This window comes from Temnothorax nylanderi, unplaced genomic scaffold (assembly GCF_030848795.1).
Source record: "Temnothorax nylanderi isolate EJ_2023f unplaced genomic scaffold, tnyl_v1.0 TNYL_tig0169_pilon, whole genome shotgun sequence".
Lineage (NCBI taxonomy): Eukaryota > Metazoa > Arthropoda > Insecta > Hymenoptera > Formicidae > Temnothorax > Temnothorax nylanderi.
In genome coordinates this window covers 1-7,493 of record NW_027249231.1, presented here as the reverse complement: position 1 = coordinate 7,493, position 7,493 = coordinate 1, and the positions used below count along the sequence as shown (strand labels likewise).

Below are 7,493 nucleotides of genomic sequence, written 5' to 3'. Positions count from 1 at the left end.
CGAGGCGTGGAAATGTCCCGCGGCGCGGCGGAGGGACACGCGACGGACCGTGCGAGCGAGCGAGGCGTGGAAATGTCCCGCGGCGCGGCGGAGGGACACGCGACGGACCGTGCGAGCGAGCGAGGCGTGGAAATGTCCCGCGGCGCGGCGGAGGGACACGCGACGGACCGTGCGAGCGAGCGAGGCGTGGAAATGTCCCGCGGCGCGGCGGAGGGACACGCGACGGACCGTGCGAGCGAGCGAGGCGTGGAAATGTCCCGCGGCGCGGCGGAGGGACACGCGACGGACCGTGCGAGCGAGCGAGGCGTGGAAATGTCCCGCGGCGCGGCGGAGGGACACGCGACGGACCGTGCGAGCGAGCGAGGCGTGGAAATGTCCCGCGGCGCGGCGGAGGGACACGCGACGGACCGTGCGAGCGAGCGAGGCGTGGAAATGTCCCGCGGCGCGGCGGAGGGACACGCGACGGACCGTGCGAGCGAGCGAGGCGTGGAAATGTCCCGCGGCGCGGCGGAGGGACACGCGACGGACCGTGCGAGCGAGCGAGGCGTGGAAATGTCCCGCGGCGCGGCGGAGGGACACGCGACGGACCGTGCGAGCGAGCGAGGCGTGGAAATGTCCCGCGGCGCGGCGGAGGGACACGCGACGGACCGTGCGAGCGAGCGAGGCGTGGAAATGTCCCGCGGCGCGGCGGAGGGACACGCGACGGACCGTGCGAGCGAGCGAGGCGTGGAAATGTCCCGCGGCGCGGCGGAGGGACACGCGACGGACCGTGCGAGCGAGCGAGGCGTGGAAATGTCCCGCGGCGCGGCGGAGGGACACGCGACGGACCGTGCGAGCGAGCGAGGCGTGGAAATGTCCCGCGGCGCGGCGGAGGGACACGCGACGGACCGTGCGAGCGAGCGAGGCGTGGAAATGTCCCGCGGCGCGGCGGAGGGACACGCGACGGACCGTGCGAGCGAGCGAGGCGTGGAAATGTCCCGCGGCGCGGCGGAGGGACACGCGACGGACCGTGCGAGCGAGCGAGGCGTGGAAATGTCCCGCGGCGCGGCGGAGGGACACGCGACGGACCGTGCGAGCGAGCGAGGCGTGGAAATGTCCCGCGGCGCGGCGGAGGGACACGCGACGGACCGTGCGAGCGAGCGAGGCGTGGAAATGTCCCGCGGCGCGGCGGAGGGACACGCGACGGACCGTGCGAGCGAGCGAGGCGTGGAAATGTCCCGCGGCGCGGCGGAGGGACACGCGACGGACCGTGCGAGCGAGCGAGGCGTGGAAATGTCCCGCGGCGCGGCGGAGGGACACGCGACGGACCGTGCGAGCGAGCGAGGCGTGGAAATGTCCCGCGGCGCGGCGGAGGGACACGCGACGGACCGTGCGAGCGAGCGAGGCGTGGAAATGTCCCGCGGCGCGGCGGAGGGACACGCGACGGACCGTGCGAGCGAGCGAGGCGTGGAAATGTCCCGCGGCGCGGCGGAGGGACACGCGACGGACCGTGCGAGCGAGCGAGGCGTGGAAATGTCCCGCGGCGCGGCGGAGGGACACGCGACGGACCGTGCGAGCGAGCGAGGCGTGGAAATGTCCCGCGGCGCGGCGGAGGGACACGCGACGGACCGTGCGAGCGAGCGAGGCGTGGAAATGTCCCGCGGCGCGGCGGAGGGACACGCGACGGACCGTGCGAGCGAGCGAGGCGTGGAAATGTCCCGCGGCGCGGCGGAGGGACACGCGACGGACCGTGCGAGCGAGCGAGGCGTGGAAATGTCCCGCGGCGCGGCGGAGGGACACGCGACGGACCGTGCGAGCGAGCGAGGCGTGGAAATGTCCCGCGGCGCGGCGGAGGGACACGCGACGGACCGTGCGAGCGAGCGAGGCGTGGAAATGTCCCGCGGCGCGGCGGAGGGACACGCGACGGACCGTGCGAGCGAGCGAGGCGTGGAAATGTCCCGCGGCGCGGCGGAGGGACACGCGACGGACCGTGCGAGCGAGCGAGGCGTGGAAATGTCCCGCGGCGCGGCGGAGGGACACGCGACGGACCGTGCGAGCGAGCGAGGCGTGGAAATGTCCCGCGGCGCGGCGGAGGGACACGCGACGGACCGTGCGAGCGAGCGAGGCGTGGAAATGTCCCGCGGCGCGGCGGAGGGACACGCGACGGACCGTAGCGAGCGAGCGAGGCGTGGAAATGTCCCGCGGCGCGGCGGAGGGACACGCGACGGACCGTGCGAGCGAGCGAGGCGTGGAAATGTCCCGCGGCGCGGCGGAGGGACACGCGACGGACCGTGCGAGCGAGCGAGGCGTGGAAATGTCCCGCGGCGCGGCGGAGGGACACGCGACGGACCGTGCGAGCGAGCGAGGCGTGGAAATGTCCCGCGGCGCGGCGGAGGGACACGCGACGGACCGTGCGAGCGAGCGAGGCGTGGAAATGTCCCGCGGCGCGGCGGAGGGACACGCGACGGACCGTGCGAGCGAGCGAGGCGTGGAAATGTCCCGCGGCGCGGCGGAGGGGACACGCGACGGACCGTGCGAGCGAGCGAGGCGTGGAAATGTCCCGCGGCGCGGCGGAGGGACACGCGACGGACCGTACGAGCGAGCGAGGCGTGGAAATGTCCCGCGGCGCGGCGGAGGGACACGCGACGGACCGTACGAGCGAGCGAGGCGTGGAAATGTCCCGCGGCGCGGCGGAGGGACACGCGACGGACGTACGAGCGAGCGAGGCGTGGAAATGTCCCGCGGGCGCGGCGGAGGGAACACGCGACGGACCGTACGAGCGAGCGAGGCGTGGAAATGTCCCGCGGCGCGGCGGAGGGACACGCGACGGACCGTACGAGCGAGCGAGGCGTGGAAATGTCCCGCGCGCGGCGGAGGGACACGCGACGGACCGTACGAGCGAGCGAGGCGTGGAAATGTCCCGCGGCGCGGCGGAGGGACACGCGACGGACCGTACGAGCGAGCGAGGCGTGGAAATGTCCCGCGGCGCGGCGGAGGGACACGCGACGGACCGTACGAGCGAGCGAGGCGTGGAAATGTCCCGCGGCGCGGCGGAGGGACACGCGACGGACCGTACGAGCGAGCGAGGCGTGGAAATGTCCCGCGGCGCGGCGGAGGGACACGCGACGGACCGTACGAGCGAGCGAGGCGTGGAAATGTCCCGCGGCGCGGCGGAGGGACACGCGACGGACCGTACGAGCGAGCGAGGCGTGGAAATGTCCCGCGGCGCGGCGGAGGGACACGCGACGGACCGTACGAGCGAGCGAGGCGTGGAAATGTCCCGCGGCGCGGCGGAGGGACACGCGACGGACCGTACGAGCGAGCGAGGCGTGGAAATGTCCCGCGGCGCGGCGGAGGGACACGCGACGGACCGTACGAGCGAGCGAGGCGTGGAAATGTCCCGCGGCGCGGCGGAGGGACACGCGACGGACCGTACGAGCGAGCGAGGCGTGGAAATGTCCCGCGGCGCGGCGGAGGACACGCGACGGACCGTACGAGCGAGCGAGGCGTGGAAATGTCCCGCGGCGCGGCGGAGGGACACGCGACGGACCGTATAAGCGTGATGTTGGAGTCTAGGTGGCCGAAGCCAACGACGGACTCCTAAGCAGGGCAGCCGGACCCCCGGTTTTCTGTCAGGGTTTTCCTTCCCTTAGGTCGGTTAGGAGAGCCTATGCTCCTCCCTCACGGCTCCGACCAGCCGAGCGGACTTTTTATAGAGGCCGCTTACCTCGCGAATCCTTAAAAGGACTCCCCGGTCCACGACAGACCCATAGGGCTGCCGTAGATTACGGTACTGGTGTGCTCGGGTACTCCGGGTGCGCAAAACCCGTAGTGGAGGGCTCCCCCGTGCCCCTAAAGGGTCCGGGTGGACTCCCCCCCACCCCCTGGAGGGAAGATTTTTTACACGCTTAACTTTATCAGAAATAATACATAAAGAGAGACAGATCAGAAAGAGGGAATTAGCGGAGATGTTTTTTATCAAAAAATTTGACGACACCATTAATTTACAAAAAGACATTGAGAATCTTAACGCTCTCTACGAACATATTATAAAAGAAACATAATTTTCTTTTCTTTCTTCGCCACTTCCCTCTCTACGCCCTAGCTTATTATTGACGGCACTGGTCTGTTTTTATATATTGTCAAGTTTGTCAGTTTAAATTTTACCATGCACCGCACGGCTTTGACATGTTCCTCTGATACAAACAATTAACAAATAATGCCGTTTAACAAGTATTTTACCGTTTTGATTTTGACGCACAAATATGTAAGTTTCTGGTTTATATAATTTTTTATGGATTTTTATTTATATTTATTGTGGAGTGCTCAATTTTTGTCGTTTAGTTTTTAGATTCGGCGTAGTTTGGGCATTATGTCAGACAAATTAATATTTGTGAATAGTGTATATATGCTTGAAAAGGACCGGAATCTGCGGTCGAACTTAGCGTTTTTGTGATCAATAAAATTTGGCCAGTTGGATCGATCATAATACCTTTACTAATTTTTAATTATTCACTGGCGACTCAAGTTCTCAGGTTTTCTTTCTTATTTAGTTCAATATCCTAAAAAACATGTATATGTATATAACAATGATAGGAAATTTTCTTCGCCAGTGAATATAAAATAATATCAACAAACTTCCTATGACCATAACTGGCAAATTTATTAATAGATAAAACGACGTTTCGGTTCAAATTCGGACCCTCTTCAGGTGAATAAAGCTCTTACAAATACATTCAACAGGCAATTCATGACACTGTGCTCGCAAGTCAGAAACTGAAGACTATAGGCAGAAAAAGAATTTCTCTTTTGTATTGTGATAACTTAAATAAAATAAAGGAAATATAAAATTAGAGTATCTAAGTAACTTACATGAATTGTGCGTTGTCAGTGTGAATATGGTATAATAATATTAATAATGTAAGATATAAAATTAAAATAGTATAAAATTATATATGTATAATTATATATGTATACATACATAAGGTATTATACATATATATAATTTCTTTTTATATTAATAAAAGCCTAATATAATATCGATAAAATCAATAAAGAATAAAATAATTATATATATTATTTTTTAATTTGTATATTATAATAATCTTGTTAACAGTCTTTTCTAATAGTTTGAGAATGTTCTCAAAGACATCAATATTATATTTTTTTTTTAATAAAAAATCAATATCTTTCTCCTAAAATTTTATGTATAAAATTATATGTAGAATACCTATATATAAAATCTTAATTCTGATTACGTTAGATATTAATAAAATAGATTTCTTAAATAATTACTGCGAAATGTGCGCGTATTATCAAACAAATGAGTTTGAAACAAAGTTTTATCGATCGCGCAAAGTATATTTTCGGCGAATCGGCGTCCTCTGGTGACTTCCGATTGAAGATTCGTGACAATCTGGCTGCTGGCAATTCGTAGCAGATGGTAGATGGTAGCAGAACAATAGCGGAATAGAATTCGAAAATGGCAAACCGCACGGGTGAAAGATGTTAGGTCTATTTCGCGGGACAAATCCGCAATATTTGGTCAGAGAAGATCATCATATCCCGGATATACGATTCTAAATACTGGAAGGAAGAATGTTTCGCTTTGACCGCCGAACTGTTGGTCGACAAAGCAATGGAGTTAAGGTTAGTAAAAGCAAAATATTACCTCTACAATACAGGATGAATGTAAATCTTAGTACAAGCGAGAACAAGGTAATTTCTAGAATAATTTTTTTGTACGAGGCTTTGTTTTTTTAGATAGGGCTTCGGTTTTGAAAAATCTATCAAGTACACTTGACATCGTCACTGATTATGTCAAGTGTACTTGATAGATTTTCTAAGGCCTAGAATAAAACGTTATTTTACAATTTCGACTTATTTTTGACACGAGGGATCACCTTGTTCTTGCTCGTACTACGTTTTGTACCCATATATATGAGTGAGAAGTTTTTCTCTAGTCTCACTTATATTTATTCTTTCATATTTATAGGAGGGGTATACGGCGGCAATGTGAAGCCTACGCCATTTCTCTGTCTTATATTGAAAATGCTTCAAATACAGCCTGAGAAAGACATCATAGTCGAATTTATAAAGAACGAGGAGTATAAGTACGTTCGGGCTTTGGGTGCATTGTATATGAGACTGACTGGTTCTTCCCAGGACTGTTACAAATACCTTGAACCATTATTCAACGATAGCAGAAAGCTCAGAATGCAGAACAAGCAAGGCGTATTCGAGCTCATATACATGGACGAATTTATCGACACCCTTTTCAGAGAAGAGAGGTCTTGCGACGTTATTTTACCGAGAATTAAAAAAAGACACGTTTTAGAAGAAAATAATGAACTAGGTACGTTATTTGAATATATTTTCTTGAGTATATTACTTTTATTTAGCCAACCTTCTGTTATATGTTTACTTATGTTACGCAGAAGCGAAGATATCGGCATTGGAAGACGATATGGATGATGGCATCGAATCGTCAGAGGAGAAGAAGAGATGCACCAATTAAAGAACTGCCACGCAAGAGGCCGGATGATCACGACAACGAGACAGAGACCGTCACAGAGATAGGGACAAGAGGCATTCCCGATCCGAGAAGAAATCCGAGAAGGAAAAGCCAAGATCGAGAAGAGTAGGGAGAGAGATAGAGACAGGGAGAACGTAAACGCAGCAAATCGCCGAAATCTCACTCGTCGTCGCCAAAGATAAGGACGGGACAGAGATCGCATAGAAGAGACGATAGAGAGAGGGAGAGAGAACGAGAGAGAGAAAGGGATCGAGATCGTAGAAGAGAACGCGACAGAGCTAGACATTAAAGTATGGTAATATGGAAAATGGTCTTGACGAATTTATATAAACTTACCGAGGCAAGAAATAAATCAATTTGTTATCTTGCGTCAATTCTTTTATGCTCTTATCAATGTTCGTGTATTTTTAACGCCGGTGTATATAACATTTACAAGAATTCAGTATTAAAATTACAACATGCACCCGGAATCAAATCCGTTGTAACATTTAAATCTATGTACATTTTCACATTATTTTTCACATTAATTAAATTGCGTACATTCAAGATATCTCATTAATTCCTGATTACACGAAAACGTTCGAAATGGTGTATATTATACTAACATATTGTCCAATTGATAGAAATATAACTTAACTTATTATATGTATTGATAAGTGACAGTGACATCTAATTATGCGATATTTATTATTAATTATCAACATAAAATACGAAGCTTACAAAGAAAGGATATAAAATAAGAAGAGAAAGTATTCAATTCGCGTTTTTAATTTAAGATATTTCGTGTTATACGCGCTTCGATTTCGGTAATCCAGGTTAAATAAATTAGATATAGACAATTCAAGTAGATTAGACTTATACAATTTTAGGCAATTAATTTATACAACTTTCGCAGACAGAATATATCGTTTTGTACATTTTAAAACATGCGAAAGAAAGAAAATTAGGGTTTTTCACTTTTTTGTCAGTAAAAATTGCC

General features: G+C 53.6%; 1 pseudogene; it reads left to right on the top strand.

Moving 5' to 3' along the window:
• Nucleotides 1-5,484: 5,484 nt before the first annotated feature.
• LOC139777962 (pre-mRNA-splicing factor 38-like) lies at nt 5,485-6,866 on the top strand (annotated as a pseudogene).
• Nucleotides 6,867-7,493: the final 627 nt, after the last annotated feature.